Below are 26586 nucleotides of genomic sequence, written 5' to 3'. Positions count from 1 at the left end.
GTATATATATATATGTATACACACACACACACACACACACACGTGTTTGTGTGATGAATGAACCGTAGTTTATTTAATCAATCCAATTTTTACACTCAGTTCAGTTATTTCTGCACTTAACATTTGATATTTTGCGAACAAAGCTGCCACAAACTTGCTGAGACCAACCTTCTGGGCACATGGATAAGTGTTTCTCTGGGGTAGATATGGAGAAGTGGAATCACTGGAACAGAGTATGAATATTTTGCATTTTAATAGATATTGCCAAATGTCTCTGCAAAGTGATTATACCAGCTTATGATCCTACCTAGAGAGTGAAGAGTATCATTTCCCCCATGCCCCTTTTAATTTTTTCTAATTTAGCAGGTAAATAAAAGAGATCTCTCTCTGATGTTTGAATTTCTATTTTCCTGACTACTGGTAAAACAGAGTATTATTGTCATGCACTTATGGGCCACTTACATTTTCTTTTCTGTGAATTACCATTTTATATCTTTAGAATATTTTTCTGTTGGATTTTTGTTTGCTTGTTTTCTTTTCAATCTGTAGAGGTTCTTTATATAATCTAGATACTTATCCTTTGTTACAAGTATTTTCTCCTTTTGTCTTTTCATTTTGCTCATGTTGCCTTCTGTCACACAAAAGTTTTTGTTTTTGATATAGTCAAATTTATCAGTTTTTTAATGTGTTTTGTTTTTTGTGTCATTTAGAAATCTTTTTCCATATAAAATCATAAAAAATCCTCCCACATCATACTTTAATTTTTTTTACATCTCAGTCATTAATGAGAGAAGCCTTCTAGATAAGCCAGTCCCTATGTATGTTGCAGGTGTATCTGCAACCAGGTAGGAGTGAAGGTCCCTTCCTCTGGAACCCGGAAGGAGCCCTCAGGGAGGATGGAGCAGTCCCAATAGTTTCCAGCAGAGGGCAGTGTCTGCGCGGGTCTTCCTCTACTGGGACCCTGAGGGGTTCCCTGCCTCACCAAAGGGAACAGGTAACTGCTCTGAAATTAGCAGGTCTTGGGGAGGGGAGCAGGTATCTGGTCACAGAAAAGACCAGGAGCAAAGTCTGTTTCTGCATGTGTTCCACAGTGGGAAATAAAACAGGGCCACGGGGACAGTGTCCTGGTGGACCCTGTGTTTTTTGTCTGCATATGGGAAGAGAGAAGACTGGAGTAAGCCAGGACCATAGCCAGCTTTCTCCAAGGGAAGCTTCGAGTCCAGCTTCAATCTGGTCAGCACACCTGAGATAAAAGCTTAGGTTTTACAGAGAACACATTATTTACCAGACAAACAACAGGCAAGATGGAAACATGCAATCCCCAAGCTTATTCTTTTGATTTCATCAATAATTCAAGCCCTGTCTCCTTTGGTGGGGGAGTGGGGAGAGGAGAAAGAACAAAAGAGCCCCGTGGCCAGAGGCACAGCTGACTTCAGAGGGGAAACCAAGGAAACAACAGACAGCTCTGTTCAGCACGTTCCCTCCCCACCTCACCCCAGGCACATCCCGGGCTAGCAGCTCTGTCTTCTGTTGGTTTGTTTAATACTATCAACGTGCGCTATGCTGTATCATTATGAAACCAGGACAGCCTTGGCAGTGAAACTCACAGACCCACGTAAATATATTAATCTGCCTAGATTTGCAAATCTGAACCAGTCTCTTGGCCCACCCATGTGCTGGTTTTTCTCTGCTTGCCTTCCTGTGTCCACTTCGCACCTTTCTCTGGCCTTACTCTGTGCCTGGGAGGCTGCCTGTGGGGTGAGTCAATGGGCTCCTGGCTCCTCAGCTTCTTCTTTAGGTGGACCAATGGGAGGCACCTGTGGAGAGGTCTGGGCATTTCCCTCCCAGGATCTCTCCTGGTTGAACTGTAGTTGGCAGTGGATCCCTTCTTCTGCAGATTCAAGGCAGCCTCCTGCTACACTTGGACAAACAACTACCCACTCTCCCCTCTTTTCATTTCATGCCTTGGGGTGTTGGTGGTTTCTGGATAGTTTGTGCTTCACTGTCCCTCACTGGCTTCCCTTTTCCCTGCTCACACCCTTAGAAATAGTTCCTTCATTCATTTCTCTTCAACCTTCTCTTCTGAGTGTACTGTTTGATTCTTGCCCTAACCCTGAAGAAAACAGAAAGCTAAATCTGTCTTAATTCTTCATCCTGAAACAGATCAAACATACAATTAAAATTTTATTATAGTTTTGGATTCTCTTTTCCACACAGTCTCCAAGCCCAGGGTGGCTGCTGCCCTCACACCTTTCCAAGAGACGGCACAAGGAGTCATTGCAAACCTGCCTGAAAAGCTCCCACTGGCTGTATTCCTTTTCTGCAGTTCTCTAGTGTTGATTTATCAAAGACCCCTTTCCTCAGGCCCACAAAAATGTCCTATCGCTATAAATACTCTTCAATCCAGTTCTAAACTTTAAAGGCAAACAACCTGGAAGATGAAAGGATCATACGAACCAATTTGGATGCCTGGAGGTTTAACTAATTCATTAAGGGATGGTTGCAGAAAGTTGCTGGATATGTAAACTGCATTTATATGCAGCCCTCATCTTCAGGGACAGGATTGTTGTTCTAAAAGCTAAATAGTTGCAATAAGCTGGCATTCCAAGTAGATGAGGCCACTTGGTTTTCATCTCTCCACAAGGCGTACATGAGTAAGTGAACTGGGTCCCCCAAATCCCCCTTCCCTTCTCCTTCCACCTACTGGTGAAGATGTAAATGAACAAAGCCCAGAGATTGCAAGAGGAGCAACAGGACCCTAATTAACACATTGGATAACCCAAATAACTGAGAGCTGTTTGGACACCTACTTTAATTAACTGCTAAGTGAGTCTTATTCCCTACAGACTGTCCCAGTTTTCATCACGTGTTCTTTCTGCGTGCATCTCTTCTACATCTGTAGCTACGAGACTGCCTCTCTTCCTGTCTGGCTCTCACCCCATTTTCAGCCCAGCCTCGTGACTAACAGATTCCTTGGACACCTTACCAATGTCCAATCCATATCCAAAGCCTAAGGATGTCATCCAAGTCTCTCCTTGATGTGCACTCCTCTGCTCACCTTTACCACCAGCACTTGGTCCCAGGCCCCTGCACAACTTCAACAGCTTCATAGTTGCTCCATACTCCTAAATCAGCACTTCCCTCTCCACGGCACAGCCAGAGTAAGCTTTACAACATGGAAATCTGTCCTGGATACTCTCCTACTTAAAATCCTTTGAAGGCTCCCCATCACTTTTAGGATAAAGACTCAAAGCTTTATAAACCTGCGGCCTAGTCCTGCCCACCACTTTTGTGCCCATCCGATGCCACCACCCTCTGTCATGGCCTGAGTCTCTTTATGGTGCTTTTCTCTGATCCTTAAACTTGCCATGCTCTGTCTCAGCTCACGTCCTTTTCCTTTGCCTGTGATGCTTTCCTTACCACCATCAACACTTGCCTTTGCCTAGTTAATTCCTGTGCATTCTTCAGAATCCAAACTCCAACAATCTCCTTCCTTAAAGGAGCCTTCCCTAACCTGAGACTAAGCCAGGTTCCCTGTCACACACTCCCCCAACATGGTCACATGTTGTGATGACTACGTACTTTAAAAATTGAGGGTTGTCTCCTCCACTAGCATGTACACTCCTTGAAGTTGGGAGTTGTGTCTTTGTGCACCTGCCATTGTGTCTGGCATCTAGGCCTATCTCAGCAAAGACTTGTTGAATGAATGGATGGACACTATTGTGCTCTTTCTTTTAATATCAGCGGGTGATGAGGGCACCACCACAAACTGAAGAAATGCAGGTCCTCAGTCTAGAGAGATGTACGCGTGGTACTGATCAGAGTGGGAGGTGGACTGTGGTGTTGTCTGACAGCTGACAATTCTCTGATTTTGCAGAGTAGGAGGGTATCCACATGTTCTTGCCTCTTCTGTCTGTGTAGATACTCTCCCCTTTTGGCTCCATCTTGTGCCAGTGTTGTGTACATGCCCACCCACACCCCCAGCCTGTGACCTGGGAGAGCCCCACCAAAGCCCCGCTTCCTCGTGGCTTCATGCCCTTGTTTATTCTTGGGCTGGGAAACCTGAGTCTTCCATTCCCAGGCCTGCTTCTGATCATATACAATATAGTACTTAAAAGCCAGTTGGTCTCCTGGAACTTCTTTCTTCCCATTAATTGTTGGCAATGCAAATGAAGGATTAAATTACAAGCAAGAGAGACTTTTTGTTCAGAAGCTTGAGTTTTAAGAACCGTCCCCAGGGAAATCAAATGGAAGGGGGAAAACCAAGCATACAAGGCCTTCCTTCCATTCCCCCAAATGTCAGCCAAGATTGCAGCCTAAGGGATGAGTTGGAAGTCGGGGAGCCAGGGCTTGGAAAAGTAATTGTTTATACCAGGGCTTTTCATACTTTACCATGCATCAGAATCAGCTGGAGGGCTTATTAAACACAGATGGTGAGGCCCACCCCTAGAGCTTCTGATTCAGTTGGCCTGGGGTGGGGCTCAAACATTTGCCTTTTCAAAGTACCCTGGTAACGCCGATGCTGCTGGTCTCTGGGGCCCATACCTTGAGAACCACAGCACGACACTGTACTCTCTCCCCATGTATTCTAACTCAGTGCCTCTCAAACTCCAACGGTGATGAGGATACTGCTGCCACACTGAGGTCCCTACGCTGAAAAGCAACACTAGGTAAACAGTTGTCTTCTGGAGCTCTGCTTCTCTCCGATAGACATCTTTTCCTTCCTTTATGCCTTCCTGGGATATTGGGGATATTTGGGGAGACCTTCGAGAGAGACGGGTGCCAGGGAATATCACTCTAAGTCTTCTTGGGTCTCATTGGCCTGACCGACAGGAATCCAACATTTATGTGCCAGAGGTTTATTTTGTCTAAGCTACGAAAGGAAACTTGGCCTTCTTTAACCACCGTTTGCTGGAGAGAGCCTTGCCCATGATGCTGATGGGTATGAGGAAGAAATACAGTGGAAGAGCTGCCCTGGAGGAATCATGCTGCCAAGTCAGACAACTGGAACATGTCCCACTACCGGGAGTAGTTTCACTAAGGTTGTGAAAGGGTGGGATTCAACAGGGAAAACGAAAGCTTGCTCCCTTTATTATAAAAAGTGTTGGCCGGGCGCAGTGGCTCACACCTGTAATCCCAGCACTTTGGGAGGCCAAGGAGGGTGGATCACCTGAGGTAGGGAGTTTGAGACCAGCCTGGCCAACCTGGTGAAACCCTGTCTCTACTAAAAATACAAAAGAAATTAGCCGGGCATGGTGGCAGGTGCCTGTAATCCCAGCTACTAGGGAGGCTGAGGCAAGAGAATCCCTTGAACCCCAGAGGCAGAGGTTGCAGTGAGCCGAGATCGCGCCACTATACTCCAGCCTGGAGGACAAGACCGAAACTCCATCTCAAGAAAAAAAAAAAAAAGGAAAAAGTATTGTGTTGGCAGCATATGGTTTCCGACCACGAGCTCTGTCTGGGGTTAAGGGACATAGACTCAAAGGCTTAAGTGAAATCGCATTTGTAGGTTGTTTACCGCAGAGCTTAGCCCTTAGTATGTGCTTCATCAATGACGACTGCCATCATTTTTAAATTGGGAAGCACCAATTGTAGTAGAATCAGAATCCACATCGGAGGAAAACTGGCAGCTTCATAGCCTATAGAATCAAACTGGATGTTTTGGCCACTGGGATTTCCTAGCTCAGCCCCTATGATATTTGCTACATTTTTGTTGAATGAGAAGAAGGAGCTATACAAGTCTGGGTAAATGGGTAGGTGGGGAGATTTGATCTCATGGAAATTGTCCAAAAGGAAAAAATGAATGGAATTCTGAAAGTGAGGACTTTCAGACCCTGGATAACCTTGCTCGGTTTATTTATAAAATGGGTCACTCCCAATCCTTGACAGGGTTATTGTGAGAAATGTTTTATGATGGAAAGTGCTTGGTTAATTATAAAGCATAAATCAAGTATTCATTATTTTAATAAAGTGGAGGACCTAAAAGTACCTCACGGGTCATCTGAGTTGTGATCACCTCAGTGATGAGGCTGGGAGGAAAATTTTCCAGCCATCAGGTGTTGGTATGTTGGACAGGCCTTTCAGGCTGGCTCTCACTGGCTAGAAAACCCTCTGAGCTTCTTAGTATTATTTGCTAAATGGGACATAAACCTTTTCAGAAAGCCGGAGTACAGGTGGGCCAGCAGGTAAGGCTGCCTGAGAAAGACTCACCTTTGTCGACCCAATAGGGAGCCTGTGAGCCTGGCTGGCAAGGAACGGCCCTCGAATCTCCCTCCCCAGCCCCTTCTCAGTCTAATGCATCTCATTTATTGTTAATGCTGTTTCCGCTGGCTCATTTGCAAACAGCCTGAATAAAACATCAGAGCAGAGTGGGAGGGGTAATCCTGCCTTCTGCAGCTGCCTCTGCCACACTCCTGTCCTCCTTCCCTTCCTCCAGTCCCTTCTCCCCTCATTACTCTGATTAACAATCTTTACCTAATTGGCTTGTCATGAAACAGCCAGATAGGACTCCTGGGCTCTTGCAGGGATAGTGAGGAAAAATCTTGGGCGGGCCCAGCATTTGTGTTTTTTTGTTTTTGGTTTTTGGGGTTTTTTTTTTGTTTGTTTGTTTGTTTTTGTTTTTCTGGATGTAGGGGGGAAAAAAGCAAACACTGAATCTTCTCATAACCTTAGAGAGGAGATCTAGGAATAAAGTGGCTGCTCTGCTCATTCCAGGGAATTGCCTTAGCCCGCAGGAGGATGGCAAAGGGTTAGCCCAGTAGCAAACCATTCAGCACAGGTGAAACGCTGTGTGGTGTGAGGCCCTGTGGTTTCTAATGCACGCGCTACACATTGGGCTAGAGATGCAAACCTACGCGTTGTCCTGAAAGAAGGCAGATCAGGAAAAGCATGGCTCAATAGGCATGTAGTGAGCATGACTTTCAATCCACACACACAATTGTAAAGAAATAGAGTTTCTGTAATTTTCTCTAGTTTAACTTAATTACTGACTACCCCGATTCTTATAGCAACCACTTCCTTGCATTTCTTTGTAGCTTTCTCACAAAAAGTGCATCCCTAAGGCACTGTAATTTAGCTTTGCCTATTTTTAAAAATTTGCTATGTCTTTTTAATATTTTTAACTTAGAAGTTCCACCTAGACTTCATCTTATTCTTACAGATTGTTTTTGTTTTCTTTTGTTTAAGGTAAAGTTTCCCACAGTCTGGATTTTGCTGATTTTTTATTTAAGAAAACAGTTCAATATGTTCTTCTGAGCTCTGTGTTTTCTGCAAATTGGTAGCTGGATCCAAAGGCTTGATTAGACTTAAGTCTGATCTCCTTGGCAAGATTATAGATGGTGTTGTGTTTTTTGTTAGGAGGCAAATACCGTCTGCATGTCTCCCTTTTGTGATGTTAGCAGCTGTTGAAGTTCAGTGCCGAGATCCATCAGTTCACTGGGGGTTGCAAAATGGGAATGTTCTAATTCCCTTTTTCATGTATTAGCTGGAATACTTCCACAAAGAGATGCTTTCTCTCCTCTCTGATTTGGTTACCCAGTGGCACAGTTCACAAAAGAAAGACAGGATAGATACTCGATTCTTTGCCTTTATTTATCCGTTTTCAAGATAATAAGTAGGTGCTTTTTATCCTCCAACAAAGCAACCAGTCTGTTTTGTTTTTCAAATATCATGAGGAACTCATGGATTTAAACACATTAGATGAATTAAGTATGTATATACAATTGAAAAATTCTTTTTGAGATACAAAGGTCTCATCTTTGGCAGCAAGAGCTCCTTCAATTGGCTCCTGAGTCCTTCTGACATGACCCTAGTAGTCTTTGATAGCTTCCCTGCTATCTGGAATAACAAGATGTTCCAGACCCATCCCCTGTCCCAGACTGAAACCAGCCATTTTTTTAAGAACCCTGCTTTCTTTTAATGGGATATAGTATTTTGAGACCTTAATCATTGTGCTACGGATGCTCATTGCTATTCCACTGTGAGGTTAGTCATTCTTTTAAGTCCTTTCCATTGGACAGAGCTAAAGGAGCTGGGGGAAATCTACCCCCAGCCATTCTGCAATAATGCTTATTTTGAAAACACTAATTTGTTCAACCACAATTGGTATGTTAGGGAACAAGTGGAGCATTACACAAATTTTGTGTTTGGCTATTTTATACAGAAGAAATAATCAACGAATGCAGAAAACCACACTAAGCTGAACAAAACCATGTAAGAATACATAAAATAATAAAAAATAAGAATAGTCTTTTTCAAAATCAAAGAGAAGCACAATCTATACACCATCTCTCTATAAACACCTTAAACAGAAATTGCCAGATCTAGTAGATGCGGCACCTTTTACTGCTGTGAGTAGTGGGTTTAGTGGTTTCAAACACTACTCTAATTTCCAGAATTTTCAACTTGGGGGCAAAGTTGCAAGTGCACATGAAAAGGTAGGAAAGGAACGTCTAGCAATTACTCAGAAATTAACTGAATAAAGCTACAGAAGAGATAAAATTTTCAATTTTGATGAAACAGGTTATCTATTACAAATGCATTCCTCAAAGAGCCTCTCTCTCAAAGGCAGGAAAACATGACCCAGGATTTAAGGCTACAGAAGGTCAGATAACTCTCATGTTTAGCGTCAATGCCCAACAGAGGACACTGAGCCACGTTCATCCACATCTAATCCGTCCAGTTTCAGATAAGCTTTCTTCCACCCCTTCATGATAGCTGAACATGCAAACTTCAGGTCTTTTTCAATGTGAGGTACCATATTTATTGTATTATTTACCTATTTTTAACATATTTTTAACCATGTATATAACTGCTATGTCATTTTTGCTAGATTTATATCCTTTTAAAAATTTGTCACTGAAGTTTTTGAGTGCTGTGCCTTTACCCACATTTTGACCATAAACCCAGTGGTTTTTAATCTTGTGATTTTTTTGCACAATGAGGTGATTTTTTTTTTTTTTTTTTTTTAGGAACGCATATGTTATATTCTGGCAGAACTGAATACACACACACACCTCATGAATTCATACGGACTTTCCAGTTTAATTTCAGTACTATAAGATTTTTACTTAATCTATAGGACACCTGTACTTCCTTTCTTCTATACCCAAAATCCTGGTTGTCAAGAACACAGGAAAATAGACTATTCAATAAATTATTAATTTGCATTATCCCATTTTATACACACAACAGCCTCAGAATAACAATGCGAAAACCACCACCACCTCTATGATTCCTGAGAACCCTCCCAGGGGGAGCCCTGACTGCTCCTTTCAAGAGCTGGCAAGGTAAAGACAAGACTGCTCTGGTCTCTCCAGAACTCCTTACAAACCTCCCTGCACTCACTATGACTGGAATGGTGTGATGGGTAATTTTATGTGTCAACTTGACTAGATTAAGGGATGCCCAGATAGCTGGTGAAACATTATTTCTAAGTGTGTCTATGAGGGTGTTTCTGGAAAAGATTCACATTCTAATCAGCAGTCTGAGGAAAGATCTGCCCTCACCAATGGGGGTGAGCCTCCATTGAGGCTCCACTTGATAGAACAAAAAAGTGAAGAAAGGGACAATTCTCTCTCTCTTCTTGAGCTGGGACATTGTGATCTGCTGCCCTCAGAGCTCCTGGTCCTTGGGCCTTTAGATTCTGGGACTTTCACCAGCAGCCTCCCCAGTTATTAGGCCTTTGGTGTTGGACTGGGAGTTTCACCATCATCTCCCCTGGGCCTAAAGCTTGCAGACCACGTATTGTGGAACTTCTGAGCCATAATAATCATGTGAGCTGATTGCCACAATAAATCTCCTCCTATCTATCTATCTATCTATCTATCTATCTATCTATCTATCTATCCACCTGTCCATCCTATTGATTCTGTGTCTCTGGAGAACCCTGACTAATACAATTGAGTAAAATCCCTCCTAGGTTCAACTGCTATTCTCATGAGACCCTGCTTTGCTTCCCAGTTTTGGGGTTGGCCTATTCTCAAATCTGTCAGATTCCCCCTTCCTCTCTCAGCTTCTTCTGGCACATACACTGACACCTTGAAGATCTTGAAGCTGCTGGTGGTTTGCCCCATCTGCTTGTATTTTAGGGTTTGTGAGAATACTTTGTCACTTAACCTTGTAAATGTTGTCCATGGATTTTATAGTTTTTGGCTGTCTAATTGCTCCATCTGTTTTATGTAGGAATTATGGGAGATTTAAAAACTATGCCACTGTCATTTCTATATTCTCAGAATCCCTCCTTGATAACCATTTCTTTCATTGTTTGTCTTTGAAGATAAATATTGATTTTTTAAAATCTACAGATGTTTTACATTTTTATTAGTTAAATCTATTTGATCTTACCCCATTGTTTTTATGTTAAAAAAAAGTCCTTTACCATGTAGAGGTTAGACAGAAATCCTTCTACAATTCCTTGTGACGTTTTAAGTTTCATTTTGTACACATAACTCTCATATCCATCTTATCCATTCGGAAACTATTTTGTAAAATACTCTGGGAGGAATATCTAAGTCAATTCTTTTCTCCTAAAATACTAAAATTTTCAACTCCATTTATTGACTTTGTAATTCCTCCTTTATTATAGATCAATTATAAATATCAAAGTCTATATCAAGGTTATCTCTTCTTGGTGTGTCTGTCCATTTTTCACAATTGTACCTCAATACTAACTTATTTCAGTTTACTGGTATATTTTAATATCTAGGGCATGTCCCACGTCACTATTTGTATTTAAATAAAAAAGCCTACTTGTTTTCATCTGTATTATCTCTCAATGAATTCCAGCAGAGGAAAAGTTCAAAGTCCATCTTTTGGGTAGCTCTTTGGTTCCCTGACAATTGTTTTATTTGAAATGTATCCATATCTACTTGTTTGACCTCTTCCAAATGGTGCCAAACATTCCAGGAGGTGCTGTCCATGGCTGTGGCTGAGGATAGGCTGGCCAGGCTCATGACATCTTATTCAATGCTGTGCAAATAAGTTTGGGGGAAGGTTTAGGGCCTGACATTACATCTGCTCAGTAAGATGATGGAAAGTCATTGAGCTTAGGCATACCATCTGACAGTCAGGGTTCAACCAGGTAGACAAGACTTCTTGTGCCAAGAGACTTAGCCTTTCCAGCTATGGTTCGAGAACATGCTCAGCATTGATAGGTCCAAGATGGGGAAGAAGGTCCATTCACAGGTAGCAAGAACTCAACACCAAGCTTCAGGTCAGAGCAAATGCTTCTTAAAACACATGACATACATTTACAAGACAGCTGGTTAGAGCTATGACCATGATCTGAAGCCATGGGACAGAACAAAACTCATGAAATTACATGGAACATGAATCCATGGTCTTAATCTCTCAAGGTTGCTGAAACCATCTGACCTGGCACAGTCATAAGTCAGCAATATAACATATTTGAATCCTGGACTTCAATTTTTTCTACACAGAACTTTCAGTTCTGACCTTGTGAGGTGAGACTGACAGCTTATAAATGCCTTCTCTTGTCTTCCTGAGACAAAAACAAAAACAAATGAATATGTCCAATAAATGGAATATAAATACTCATCTTGTAAATAAACTTGGAAAAATATTCTGAAATATCTCAGAAAGCATCATGCTAGAGCCTCAGCTGAGATTCAGTAGATTTTATTTTATGTACAGCCTATTGTTTAAAGGGATATGAGGAATCAAATAATAAAACTCAGCCTTCAGGAAGATGCAGAGATACTAAATGGGAACAGGCAGCTCATGTCTGTCGGCAGTGAATCCTCTGGTAACGGGCCCATTAATCTTTTTGTATTTTCTGTTTTCAGCAGTCAGAACCTTCAATGCACCTGCAAGAAAACATATTCACTGATTCCATTATCTCATTCAAATTTAGAGCGTCAAGAACTCTTAAGGATGACCACTTCCATCCCCCTCATTTCATAACCCTAGACAGGAGACCCACAGTCCTGCAGGGGAAAAGGACTGGCCCAGAAAACCCATCTGCAGAAAAGCCAGAACCTCTCAGGTCATTGCTGTAAAATGGCAGCTGCACTCAAAGACTTCACATTCTTCTCATGTTGTAGAAGGGCCAAATGAAGCCAGCAGTAGGGAGACTGTGGGGACAAATTACCAAGGGATATCCCGGGAATCCTACTGGTGAGAAAAGCATCAGGCTGAAAGGACCAGAGCTTATATCGGTTGCTATTGTATAAACTGCCCACAGTGCTCTCTCAGCGGGTGCAATCCTATAAGCAGCCACAAATAGAACATGGGAGCAGTGCATTTTAATTACCTAAAGAAAACAATAAGGAACGATTTTAAGCTAAGAGGGCTGCCATAATACTGTAAGTAAAGTCAATGCACTGCGTAGTACATGAAATGAATTAATTAGTATTTAAATAATAGAAATGACTATCAATTAGAAAACATTACTACAAATCACTTGCTACACAAACAGCGCTTTTTGTTTTGCTATTATTAATAATTCCAGCTACTGATTTTCTGTAATTGTAAACCACAATTTCCTTTTGGATGAACAGCTGAGCAGGGTTGCAATGCAAGGTCAAGTTCCCACTCACAGGGATAAAAGTCACCTGGTACCCCGTTCCCCCTTCTGCTGACCCTTCAGAGCTCGCTTGCTTCTCAGCCTCTGTTCTCTGCTGTCGGAGAAACCTAAGAGAATCAATCGCTGAGGATTTGCCCATTATGGATAGAACTGGCTTTTATATTAAAATCTAACATTCAAGAAAGCACCTGAGGCAACATTTTCTGTTTCTGAGCATGGCTTGCTCCGATGAAATCATTCCACCTTGTATGACCAGCTCAGTAATGGTAGGAAGCAGATCTTGTTGGGTAGCAGATGACAGGGAATAATGTGATTCATTAGGAGGCCTGGGCCTGTGCTTTGGAAGAGCAGAGTTCAGACTCCTACTCTTTAATAATCTCAATGTGGGACAAGTTATTTAACCAGTTTGAGATTTTATTCTCCCAGCTATAAAAGGTAGGCTGTGCTTCTAGGCATTTATTTGACAAAGAAACAAGTGGAGATTGTAACTGTTATTTAAATCCTAAAAAGGACATATGACAGATGAGGAAAAACTTTGCTCTCCTTTCCTCATTTAAAATAAGTTGTCTGTTAAATCTCGGGCTGACTGTGGTTGGGTCAGCCGTCTATCCTGGGTGGACAGGGCTCCAAGAACAAAGGTGCAGGCTTCGTGTGTTCTGTACTTTCCTCGTTCCCTCTGAAAGACACACATAGAGTCAGGTGCTGCCAAATTAGCAGAGCTGGCCTTTACCAAGCGCTTCTGGTGGCCAGCACCATCCAGAGCCTTGACGCGGACTGTCTCATTCATTCCCCCAGCAGCTCTATGAGGTAAGCCATTTGTGCCCCTTTTTACAAATGAAGACACTGAGACACAAAAGGTTAAGGTCACAGAGCTAGCAAATGATAGAACCAGGATATCAGCCCAGGAGGACTCTTAACCACCCTGCCAAACTGTCAAATATACAGTGGTCATCTTGGAATGGGCTTCTGCCCTGAACCCCTGCCACCTCTCCTGTTCAGTAATCTGGGTCTAACAACGTAAAAGACAATAATTGTCTTACATCAAAGGGCCTTTCCAAGCAGATGCCAGCTTAGACTGCACTTCCTCCAGGAAGCCCTCCCCAAGGCTCTCATGGCTCCTGGGCTCTCCCTATCCTGGCTTTAGGCTCAGTGGCCCTACAAGACTGGGAGCTTCTGGAGGACAGACAGTTCATTGTGCCCTCAGCCTCTTTTGCAGAGTCTGCCACTAGTTAGTAAATGTTTTGATAACAAGGCCTTTCTCTTTCTCTTTCACACACACCCAACAAAGACTGATGACCTTTGGACCCCAAAAGTCCCAGAACTCCTCTCCAGAACCCCTGAGTTTGTAATCTCTTCCCTCTGACCAAGGGCCTTTTCTAACCTATCCCCAAAGATGGGTAGAGGAAGTGGGGACAGGAAAGAACGGCTGTCCCACTCTAATTCTGGGTTTCTATCAGACACGATGGGGGGTTTCCAGTGCCTCTCTGCCCATCCCCCTAGGCACCTTTCTCCCCCAGAACACTGGATATCTTTTCCCAGGCCCTTCCTCTGGGGGGCTGGGTGGAGGAGGCAGCAGACAGAGCCCATGAGAGCCAGAGGACTCCAGTCTCTGCTGGGCTGCTGTCCTAGCTGCCACCTGCGAGCCACCTCCACCCTGCGAGCCATACCACCCTCTCTTCAAAGGTTACTGCAATAAAACAGGAAATAAAAAGCAGAAAGCCCATATTCTTTGGCTGATCAGTCTTTGTAATAAATGCTACAAGGTGGAACAGAAATAAATTTATGAACTATCTGAGCTGCAATTTCTTGATTTCAAAGTAATCCAATCGTGGGGAAATGTCAGTTCCAATTGAAAAGGAAAACAAACTTCAAGTGTCTGGTGTTCCCTAGCCTGAGCAATCACCAAGGTAATAAATGTGGTAATTGTTTGAGAGCTCCAGCAAGTCCTGTGCCGGGCTTAGTGGCCGTGTGTGTTTGTGTGCACTCCCGCAAACTTTTCACTCCTCAATAGCTCACGCTCTCACCTCTCCCAGTGCCCCTCCTGCCCACCATAGAAGGGGCATTGGTATTTGAGCCACAGCTGGTCTACAGAATTCAGAATCCAGAATGCAAGGGAAAAGAGCCCAATGCCATATTAAAACCAGGAGCCACCATGGATCTAGAAGGCAGAAGCCAGGCTGAATCGATCAGAGGCTGCCAGGGCATTCAAAACATTTACCTGGAGCAGTGGGAAATGACTTAGAGACTGCACCCAGCCCAAGTGCCTGACAGACGTGGCTTCTTGTGGACTTGTAGGATGGTGTAGCAGCCAATAAAACAGTCTACACTGGCCCTGATTTCTACCATGCAATTCTTATTGTGTTACTCTCCATTGTCCATTGTTTTTGAGATAGAGTCTAAATTCATGATCTGACCCCCAGCCTATCTGTCCTCTCACACGACCAATCACACTCTGCTCCTTTTTACTGCGTTACACTTATTTTCAAAGTTTGCCTGAACTCTCTTACTGCCAAGCCTTTGCACAGCTGGTTTCTTTGCCTGGAGCATCTCCTCATCCTCTTCCCAACCCCAGACATAGTTCCTATCCCACCCATCATCTGGCTAATTCCATTTGTTCTTCGGGTCTCTCTTTTAGCCTCAAATCCTCTGAAAACCCTCCCTGATTCCAAGATAAGGCTAGGTTACCCTTCTATCCCTAGAGACATTTCCTTGTTTCTTGTTCTTGTCCTTGCAATAACACATAACCATCCATATTATAATTAATTACTCAAGGAGAGAAACAATGTCTTTGTCATAGTGCTTAGCCACTGTGCCAAGGTCACTGTAGCTACTCAATAAATAATTTCTAATGGATGGATAAAGTATATCATATGGGGATCTGTCCATGAATACTAGTTTAGTGCCTTTGTCTTTTTCTTTTTTACATAAAATTAGATAAGATATCTATATATAAAGGCTCAAAGTGGTGTGGTTCAGTTGATGAGATAAACATTTCAGATTTGAGCATAAAGTGTGCCTTATTCTGAATGGAGATCCACCTGTTTATGCATTGGCACATTTAAAAATGAAAAGCAAATCATGTTTCTGTGACAGACACTGCTAGTTGCCTACTACTCAATAAATATTGCCCCTACTTCTCTTTTAATAGAACTTCGATTCTGCTTGTGGTGTCAATGTGCCCAACCCCAGAGGATGATTCCTGTGGTTAGGAAGAACCTGAGTCCAGGTTGCAGCATCTAAGCCAATCATGGAATCCTGGTTCCCTTTGCCAGGGCAGACATGTGACCTGGCTGGCCACTGATATCTGGGGTGAGGTCAGCTGTCTACTCCAGGAAAATGTTCCTTTCTGATAAAAGAGGGAGCATGTATTAGTTCATTTTCATGCTGCTGATAAAGACATACCTGAGACTGGTAATTTACAAGGAAAAAGAGGTTTAATGGACTCACAGTTCCATGTGGCTGGGGAGGCCTCACAATCATGGTGGAAGGCAAGGAGGAGCAAGTCACATCTTACATGGATGGCAGCAAAGAGAGAGAGCCTGTGCACGGAAACTCTCACTTATAAAAGCATCAGATCTCATGAGACTTATTCACTATCATGAGAACAGCATGAGGAAGACCTGCCCCCATGATTCAATTACCTCCCACCAGGTCCCTCCCACAACACATGGGAATTCAAGATGAGATTTGGGTGGGGACATAGCCAAACCATATCAGAGCAACAGGAAGAGAAAGAGTCCTCCTCCCCATCCTCTTCTTTGGTGCTTGGGAAGATGTTTTGTGAGGATGTGATTCTGGTGAATGTGCAGCCATCTTGCCACCATGAGGGGAGACATCACTGACCTACTGGGAAAGGCAGAGCAGAAAGGTAGAGAGTGCCTGGATCTCTTCTGCCCCTGAGCTGCTGCCCCCATATTGGAACCACCTACTTCTAAGCCTTTTGTTACAGGAAATAGTTAAATGCCTTTATTGCTTAAGCCACTGTTTTATGGTTATTCTATTATTTGTAGCTGAAATAATTCCTGGCACAAATGACTTTGAAATTTATCTCTGAATACCCCAAATTCATTATTAGCAAATATCAGAAACTTCACATCACTCCAGTCTGTAATTTTTCATCGTTTTCTTAGGGTCTGGAAAGTTTTTACAGCTGGCTTTTATTGACTGTGGTGGCTGATATGTTGAAGAATGGTGCTCATTGGTTTGAGGCTTCTGCCACTGCTTTTTTGATGAATGAATATTCCAATCCTTACATTTTTCTCATTATATTCCTTGACTCCTCAGAGGAATGGGCCGGGGTGGAACTGAGACCTCCTCACCTGTATTTTGAGACTTGTCCTAGGAATAACTCACCAGTGTGCTAGGGGGAATAATGGCCCCCAAAGATGCCCATGTGCTAATCCCTGTGAAGAGTTCACATTGCAAAAGGCACTTTATAGGTGTGATTAATTTAAGGGCCTTGAGATGAAATTATCATGGAATATCTGAGTGGGCCCAATATAATTACAAGAGTCCTTAAAACTCGAAGGGAGAAAGAGAAGAGGGTGAGGCGGAGATGCACTACAGGAGAATGGTCGAAGATGCAGCACAGTTGGCTTTGAAGATGGAGGAAGCCTCTAGAAACTGGAAATGCAGAAACAAGGAATGCAGGCAACCTCTAGAAACTGGAAATGCAGAAACAAGGAATGTAGGCAGCCTCTAGAAACTGGAAATGCAAGGAGAGGGATTTTCCCCTAAAGCTTTCAGAAAAGAACACAGCTCTGCCAACATCTTGATTTTAGCCCAGTGAGGCCCATTTCAGACTTCTGACCTCCAGGACTACAAGATACTAAATTTATGTTACTTAAGCTGCTAAATTTGCGGCAATTTGTGATAGCAGTGAAGGAAACCAATACAATGAGAGGGCCTTATTGACTGTAAAACTGAGCACTCCTGATTTGAGCAAGTACCTGGGTGCTGTCTGCCTGAGGGAGCATCCATAAAGCATAAACTCAAGCCAAAGCTTGAGAGGCCAGGCTCAGTACTGGAGCAGACCTCGTTTCAAAAGCATCAGTAAGTAGGTAGGTCTCTGATATGGTTAGCCTTTGTGTCCCCACCCAAATCTCATCTTGAATTGTAATCCCCAGGTGTTGAGAGAGAGAGACCTGGTGGGAGGTGATTGGATCATGGGAGCGGTTTCCCCCCTTGCTGTTCCTGTGATAGTGAGGGAGTTCTCATGAGATCTGATGGTTTTAGAAGTGCCAGTTTTTTTCCTGTGCTCTTACTTTGCTCTCCTGCCACCTTGAGACAGTTGCCTGCTTCCCCATCTGCCATGATTGTAAGTTTCCTGAGGCCTCCTCAGCCACGTGGAACTGTGAGTCAGTTAAACCTCTTTCCTTTATAAATTACCCAGTCTCCGGTATTTCTTTATAGCAGTGTAAAAACGGACTGATACAGCAGTTCTCCTTAAGGGAGAGAAAAACCACCATGCTGTGAAAGACAGTACACATCCAGGTGGGCTGGGATTCTAAAGATGTCATTTAACACTTGGGAAACCAGGGCATCCTACCCTGCTGCCTTTTCTCCCCACTCCCTTCTCCACCTCTTGTTTTCCCATCTAATGCCCATGGGAGTGCCCAGAGTGTGTGTCTCTTATAGCCTGCAAGCAGCCTTATATCCCACATGTGGTTAGGAAGAACCTGAGTCCAGGTTGCAGGGTGGAGAGAGTGCTCTGGATCCAGCCCTGGAAAGATGTCATTTTCTTCTATCAACAGCAGCAAATAATGGGCCATTCATTCAACAAATGTGAGTTAAGTTCCAACTCACTGCACAGTGCTAGATGCTGAGGATACAGTGTTGAACAAAATAGATATGGTCCCCATCTTCTCCCCTAAATTCTTCTGAGGAAGACAGATATCAAACCAAAATACATTAAATAAAAATATAACAACACTTAAGATATATGATATGTGCAATGGAGAAGAACAGGATATTAAGAGAGAATATGAAGTGACTAATTTGGATTAGAGGGCCAAGGGAGGTGTTTCTTAGGAAACGATATGGAAATTGAGATGATAAGTAGGAATTAATCTAGAAAGAGCTAGAGGAAGGGAGATCTAGGCCCAATAAGCAGAATGTGCAAAGGCCCTGAGGCAAGAAGGGAGGGGCAGGTTGCTGTTGCAGTTGTGTAGTGGATAAGGGGGAGCAGGGTATGAGAGGGGCTGCTGCCTTTTTAAAAGGCTTTGGTGGTTTCAGGCAAAGGTTCTGATTTTCATTTGTCAAGATGTCTGTGACATTAACTATGGGTGCCCATTTATTGAAGAAAAAGCAGTACAGAGGAAGGCTCAGGGCCCCAAGCTTCACGGTCCCCTGCAGCCCATCCTTTCTCTAGGGGGTGAATCATGGGGCAGGAGTGAGGGGAGCCAGCAATACTTGTATCATTTCTGTGTATGTCTTTCTTCCTGGCTCAGTTTCTTTGCTATAACCTCTGGAAATTTTCAAAATTAGAATAATTACCTATATGGGAAGCCTGAGATGCAAATCAAATGAAAGGCAGTGGAGGGCTAATGAAGGCCAAGGACCTGGCAACTCAATGAAATGAACAGCCCTGTTACAGGTAGAGGATGACACCATATTATATGCTGCTTGAGCAGGAACAAAGGGAAATTCAGGACTTGTATTGTGCTCTAAAAGGGCAACTAAAACTTAAATATCTATTATCCATCTGCCTGCCTGTCTGTCTATCTATCTGTCTATGTGGCAAAGGGAAAAAATAAGGTTTAGATGCCTTGGGCAGGCAAAGTGCTCTTCTTATGTGGTACAGTTAATTGAGTTTTCTCAGGTCTCAGTCAAGCTTCAGTTAATGAGGTCGCGAATGAGTCAGAAGATGAGCCTCTAAAGCCAATATGGTAGAATGTACTTTGTACTTTGGATTGGCTGAGTCACATGTATATGTTCAAACTGAGATGAAGTAAGATTGAAGGATAATGCAAAACAAAACAAAAAAAATTTCCTTTTATATGTAATAAAATCTGAACATAGTATGCATATATACTTAAAAGCTTTGATACTTATACACATATGTAAAGTTAATTTATTCATTTAAAAACCATTCTTTGAAAACTACATATGTGCCAGGAACTATTGTAGGAATAGACCTGATTTTTCTGAATCACAGATGTTTGAAAAATACAGGTTGTCCCTGAATTTCATCTGATCCAAATTTTATGCCACTTTTGGAAAATACATGTCAATGTAGTTGGCAGACCATCATCCTCGGAGTCTATCTTAATGGGTTTTTCAGTTTGGGAACTCAGTGAGGTCCAATGCTAGTAGGCTCTGTTTAGGTGTTTCCCTATTATGCTGTGGGGTTACAGGATCTTGGATTCATCCAAGAGATACTAATAAGTGCACAGATGAGGTGCTGGGACACTCTGGTAAAGATGACAATCAAAGTTACAGCTCTGAGTGGGCTGACAATCGACTAAGAATTTAGCGATCAATTCTTGACATTAAACAATGTCAAGAAAACACTGGAAGCTCAGAACTGGGGAACATTTGCTTGAAACCCACTAACTCAGGGTAAATCAATTAAGCTTGCATTTTCTCAGCTCATCCAGTTTCCATAGAAGCTTTTGTTGGTTCATTTTCATGAAAATTCAGCCCCTACTTTTATTGTCAATAAGTTAATAGGCTTTATTTTTATATTCTTTTATCCTGAGATATAATTCTTTATGTTCATAGATCAATATTAGGGGAAATTTCTTTGCCAAGTAATGATCCATGTAGTCATAATAAAAGGGAAAAATTCCAAAGGTTTTTAGAGCCAAAAAGAATTATTATAGATTCAAGTGGTTCCATAACTGTGTTGTCCAAATGTTTCCCCAAATTTATTAGCCATTTTCAGTCCTTTCATGATTGAGAATGAACCTCTTGCTAGCTGGGGCCAGAAAATAATCTGTTGAATTTTAGAGCTTGAAGGCATCTTACATGCTATAAAATCTAATTCATGCACTTAGGAATGAGGAGACACAGACCATGCTGTTGACAGCTCTGCCCATGCGAAGTCTTCCAGGTCATGGCCATTGATTTCATAAATTACAAATAGGATCTTGCTTAACCACTTGTGTGAATCTTTCTGCCAGTCTAAGTTGCTTTTTGAGAAAGGCTGAGGCCGAAGGAAGTTAATCTGCTTTAGATGTAGCCGTCACTGTAGAATTGAGACTAGAACTTAAGTCTCCCTAACAATTAATCTAGGACTAATTTTCATGTAACCAAAAAGCATCTGTAAAATGGGGATAGTAATACCACCCCCACTGTGTTATTGTAAGGATTAAACAGGACAATTTGTTAGAAATCATTAAGTTTACCTAGAATTTGTTTTACTGTAGGTCACTTGCCTCATCAAAAAGGTGGGTTTCTCAAAGCACCTGAGGGCAAGTTTGCAGGGAGACTTCAGGGAAGAACTGTAACCAGGAACTAGAATGCCTCAGGGCTCTCTCTCTAGCTGTCCTCTCTAACTCTGCCTTCACATTTGTTTGAATCTTCTTTATTTATAGACCATAAATCATGATTCATAAATCATGGTCACCGAATTTATGTGTGGGAAATGAACTCTTTTAGTTTCCATTGGCCATTCTCAGGGAAGAAATTTACTTGCCCATATGTTAGGCACAAACCAGGGAACTGGGTATGTTAGGGACAGAAGTAGTGGGGACAGCAGCAGGATGACCATAAGTTTGAAAAGTGTCAGTAAATAGGTAGTTCTCCTCAAGGGAGAAGAAATTTTCATGAGTCCTTCAGGACTCAGTACAAGCCCAGACTGGCTGGGAGTTCTAAATATTTCCTTTAACATTTTGGAAACGAAGACATCTACTCTGCTGACTTTTCTTCTCACTCCTTCCCTCCACTTCCTTTTTCCCCTTCCTAATGCCCATGGGAGTGCCCAGAGTCTATGGAAACTGTGAGCAGTCCTGTGTGTGGTTAGGAAGAACCCGAGGCCAGGTTGCAGGGCGGAGTGTGGGCTCTGACTCCAGCCCTGGAAAGATGTCAGCCGTTTTTAAAGCAACAGCAGTAAGTGATGGGTCATTTATTTAAAAAACGTGAATTAATTTCCAACTCACTGCATGGTGTTAGTTGCTGGGGATACAATGTTGAACAAAATAGATAAGGTCTCCATCTTCTCCCCTAAAATGTTGTAGGGAAGCAGACATTAAACTGAAGACAACAAAATATATGATAACACTTATGATAAGTGTGATAAAGGAGGAAAATAAGATACTAAGAATAACAGGGAGGACTAATTTAGATTAGAGAGCCAAGGAAGGTTTTTGTTTTTTTGTTTTTAGGAAATGATATATAAATTGAGACTTGAAAGATAAGTAGGCATTAATCAGGGATACAGCTGGGGGAAGAAAGATTCCTGTACAGGAAACAGCATGTACAAAGATCCTGAGGCAGCAAAGGGGCCTTTGAGCACCCTTTGGGCTCCTATCATTTAGAATGTGATAACTAGAGGTGGGGAAGTATGGTACTCAGAAAAAGAGGACCAGAAAAATAGCTCAGGAACTATCCTCTACAACTGTAAAATGTTGTACATATAAGAGTTTTAATATAGACTTAGAGAATCTAAATTATTATAAACTTAGAGAATCTGTCCTCACATAGGCAGATTGTTATACAATTAATAACCTGACATTGGGACTTTTGGAAACTACTCATGCAACAGATGCAGAGGGACAAGTGGAGAGGGACATTGTGTGGACTACCTTTGGGGCCTCTGCTCTGGTGGAAGAAAGTGGCAGGATCCTATTGATTTAAGGATCCAGCTCGGGACTTGTCATTAGCCTTATGGGATAGTGCAGAGTGGTAGCCAGTTGGCTTATCAGTCGGGTCAACAACAGTTTGTGTTCTTGGTCTCTTTTCCTTTCATGAATATGGAGCAATTTATTTCTAAGTAAGGATCATTCGCTTGGAGCATATACAAGGGGTCTTCAAAAAGTTCATGGAAATGTGAATTATGGAAAAACTGTGCATGGATTTCAATATTTTTTGCACCAAAATAAATGTGTAATAACTTGTTATAACATGTCTTAACAGGATATAGTTTGAGGTGCTAAGAAGGATAAGACATCCACTTAAAAAGAGCCCCTATCACTTCGGGAGGCTGAGGCAGGCAAATTACTTGAGGTCAGGAGTTCGAGACCAGGCTGGCCAACATGGTGAAACCCCATCTCTACTGAAAATACAAAAAAATTAGCTGGGCAGTGTGATAGGCACCCAGAATTCCAGCTACTCGGAAGGCTGAGGCACAAGAATGCTTGAGTCCAGGAGGTGGAGGTTACAGTGAACTGAGATTGTGCTACTGCACTTCAGACACAGCAAGACTCTGTCAAAAAAAAAAAAAAAAAAAAAAAAACCTCTATCAGAGCAACATTAATTCTGCTAAATTTAAAGCAAGAACAAACATCAGATTTGTGTTGAAGCTTAGGTGGAAGAATGGTGAAATCATTGATGCTTTGTGAAAATTTTATAGGGACAATGCCCAGGAAAATCAGCAGTTTACAAATGGATACCTCATTTTAAGAAGGAATGAGGTAATGTTGACGATGAAGCTCATAGCAGCAGACCATCCACATCAATTTCAGAGGAAAAAATAATCTTGTTTGTGCCCTAATTGAAGAAGACCAATGATGAACAGCAGAAACAATAGGCAACTCCATAAACATCTCAATTGGTTCAGTTTTCACAATTTTGACTGAAAAACTGAAGTTGAGAAAACTTTTCACTCAACAAGTGCCAGAACCATTGCACCCCAGATCAACTGCAGATAAGAGCAGAGCTTTGAATGGAAACTTTAAATAAGTAGGACCAAGATTCTGGAGCATTTCTTCAAAGAATTGTAACAGGAGATGAAACATGGCCTTACCAGTACGATCCTGAAGACAAAGCACAATCAAAGCAATGGCTACCCAGAGAGGGAAGGGGTCCACTCAGAGTAAAGGTGGACTGATCAAAAGCAAAAGTTATGGCAAAGTTTTGTGGAATGGTCATGGCATTTTGCTTGTTGATTTTTCTGGACGCCCAAAGAATAATAACATCTGCTTAGCATAGGATTGTTTTCAGAAGCTAAAGCTTTAGCAAAGAAAAGAAAAAGACAGAAAGAAAAAACACCTGCAAAATCTTCATCAGAGTCCTTTACCACGACAATGCTCCTGCTCATTCCTCTCATCAGACAGGCAATTTTGTAAGTGTTTCAATGGGAAAACATTAGGCATCCACATTACAATCCAGATTTGGTTCCTTCTCGCTTCTTTTTGTTTCCTAATCTTAAAAAAAAAAAAAAAAAAAAAAAATCTTTAAAAGGCATCAATTTTCCCTCTGTTAATACTGTAAAAAAAAAAAAAAAAAAAAAAAAAGAAGACTGTATTGACATGGTTAAATTTCCAGGATCCTCTGTTCTTTAGGGATGGACTAAATGGCTGATATCATCTCTTACAGAAATGTCTTGACCTTGATGGAGCGTATGCTGAGAAATGCAGTTTATATTTTTTATCTTTATGTTTTAACTCAATTTTTTCATGAGCTTTTTGAAGTCCCCTCTATTTGTGAACTTCTATTTTCAGACCAGGATGTGAGAGAAATGCTATCAGGTCAAGGGCAGTACAATGAGTGATCTAGCTCATCTCAGCTCCTCCCTCATTCAGTTTAACCATGGAGTTCTCACACAGGCTTCAAGAATTGAGGAAATTGCTAATGGAATCATCACAGGGGTTGGCAAACTATAGCCCATGGACCAAATCTGGGCTGCCACCTGTGGTTTACTTATTACCTATCACTGCTTTCTCACTTAACTGAATGACCCACAAAGCCTAAAATATTTACTCTGGCCCTTTACAGGAGAAGTTTTCCAGCTCCTGGACTATACCACGTATGACCCATAAACTATTATGGGAATGATAATTTCACACTGAAAAGCTTGAAACAAGTTACAAGAGAAAGTGTAGGGCTAGTGAAGTTTTATTTTTTTCATTTGAGGAAAGGGCTCCATGTGAAGAGAGGGAGGGAGGGAGGAAGGAAAGCAGGCAGGCAGACACTGATTTGGTCTAGTCTAATTCTTTCATTTTACAAATAAGGACACTGAAGCTCAGAGAAGTAACATGGCCTCCTGAGGGCATACGACTAGTCACGTGACTCCCAGTGCAATGCATCCTCTCCCTACTCAGTAGGGCCTAATACATCAAATTGCCAACAGTCTTTGTTCTAATTTCCAGTTTGCCTGCTCATATTCTATAGTTTCTTTACTTGGTAGGTATAGGAGTTAATGGCTTGGAAACTTACCTTTTGGATGGTCAGAGAGTTGCCTGGATTACTCACAGGCAGGCCACTTTCACTGTAACAGTTATGAAGAGGAGGAGGGAGTGTGTCCAGGGACCGTGTGCTTGGAACCAGCGTGGCAATGTGTGAACTAAGCAAGTATGAGCCATCACATACTGGCACCGCTGCACCCTTGACTCCTCACACATGTCTGCAAACACACATCAGGCTTCCTAAACGGGGCGGATGGATCTGAATAACTTCAAGTACCCTGAACACCAGCCATCTGAATGTAGTCAAGTAATATTGGAGCTTGCATTCAGCACATGCCACTCATCCTTCCTTATCTGCCACAGTCAGCAGCATGTCAGCAGCTGGGAGTGCTTAATCCACATTCCTCAGGCTCTCCCATTTCCTCCTGGTGCCGGGAAGAATTAGACAAACTCCCAAATAGGTCCGGCCAACTTGCGTGGGGCCAGGGCACCTGGCAGAGCGCTGCTGGTGGCTGATTACATCCTCTGTTCTCTCAAGAGCAAGTTGCAGGACGAAGTCTGGGGAATAGACAAATCCCTTCCTGGGCCATTTGATCAGAAGGTTCATGAGTTCAGCTTTGGGGCAGTCCCAGACCAGTCCACTCACAGCGATTATCATGGTTTCTCTGAGGTCTCCTCTTTCTCCCCTCCACCAGGGAGATGATGGCTCTGAATATTTGTCCTGGCCCCTAAATAGCCACAGCCTTTTGAATCCCCAGATGTTCACATGGGCCTTTCAGGTCATTGTCTTTTCTATCAAATAATTTAGCAGATAATTTACCCTAAATAATCTGCCTAAAAAGGCCACAGCATATGCTGACTGTCTTTTACCTGAGGGTGAGTCTGCTGTCTGCTGCCTCATTTCTTTTTAGGGCTGCTTCTTTGTTCGGCATCCCCACCACACACACACAAACACACACACACACACACACAGCCACTTCTGAGATTGGAGCAGCCCTTTGTTCGAAAGGCTCAAGACACCATTCGAGCCTCAAGCTCTCCCTCATCATGTTTTTCATCAGCTCTTGATTCATTCATGCAAAGAGGCTCCTAAAAGCCCCATGCGAGTCTAATGAACTAAAACCAGGCCTTCCCTAGGCTTCTCCTTCCATCACATTCAACAAAGATGCGATTGAAGCATTCACTGTAATATTGGGTTTCCCTACCCTTGCACACTCTGCTATTCTCCTAGATGACTCTCAGACTACCAATGCCTCCTTCACTATTCTTGCTCTAGACAGATAATCTTGTTTCTAATTCTCTGGAAAAATTGAAGCAGAAACTTTCCACATATTCTCACAACCACATCTATCCCCCACCAGCATCTGTACCACAGATTCTGCCTCTGTGTATATTACTTAGATAAACATCCATTTTCTTTTGTCTTTTCAAGGACATTCTTCCAGCAATTTATCTTTCTCTCTGCTATATCATCAATTTTCTCTCTATACTGAGTCATTCTTTACTTGGGAGATACACGCATACAGTTATTTCTCCCATCTAAACAAAAGTGGGAAAAAAAGCCTTGTTCTTAACTCCACTTTCCCCCACCTACTACATCCCATTTCTTTGCTCCTCTTTGCCACAAAACTCCTTGGAAGAGACGAAGGCACTAGTTTCCATCAGTTCCTCTCCTCCCATCTCTCCTAAACTCTTCTAACATCAAAGTCTTCTTGTCAAAATCACCCATAACTTCCATTTGGTTAACAAAAGGTA

The 26586-nt window shown here is 42.4% G+C and overlaps 1 long non-coding RNA gene across 1 annotated transcript in view; it reads right to left on the bottom strand.

The window, feature by feature from the left end:
• Nucleotides 1-10315: 10315 nt before the first annotated feature.
• LOC135972002 (uncharacterized) overlaps nucleotides 10316-26586 on the bottom strand; it is a 39072-nt gene continuing 22801 nt past the window's right edge. Inside the window, exon 3 of the long non-coding RNA XR_010588523.1 lies at nucleotides 10316-11825. This is a non-coding gene — a long non-coding RNA (uncharacterized lncRNA). The remainder of the gene's footprint in view (nucleotides 11826-26586) is intronic.

This window comes from Macaca fascicularis, chromosome 7 (genome assembly GCF_037993035.2).
Source record: "Macaca fascicularis isolate 582-1 chromosome 7, T2T-MFA8v1.1".
Classification (NCBI taxonomy): Eukaryota; Metazoa; Chordata; class Mammalia; order Primates; family Cercopithecidae; genus Macaca; species Macaca fascicularis.
Note: the sequence above shows the minus strand (reverse complement) of the source record. Positions and strands in the feature narration are given on the sequence as shown.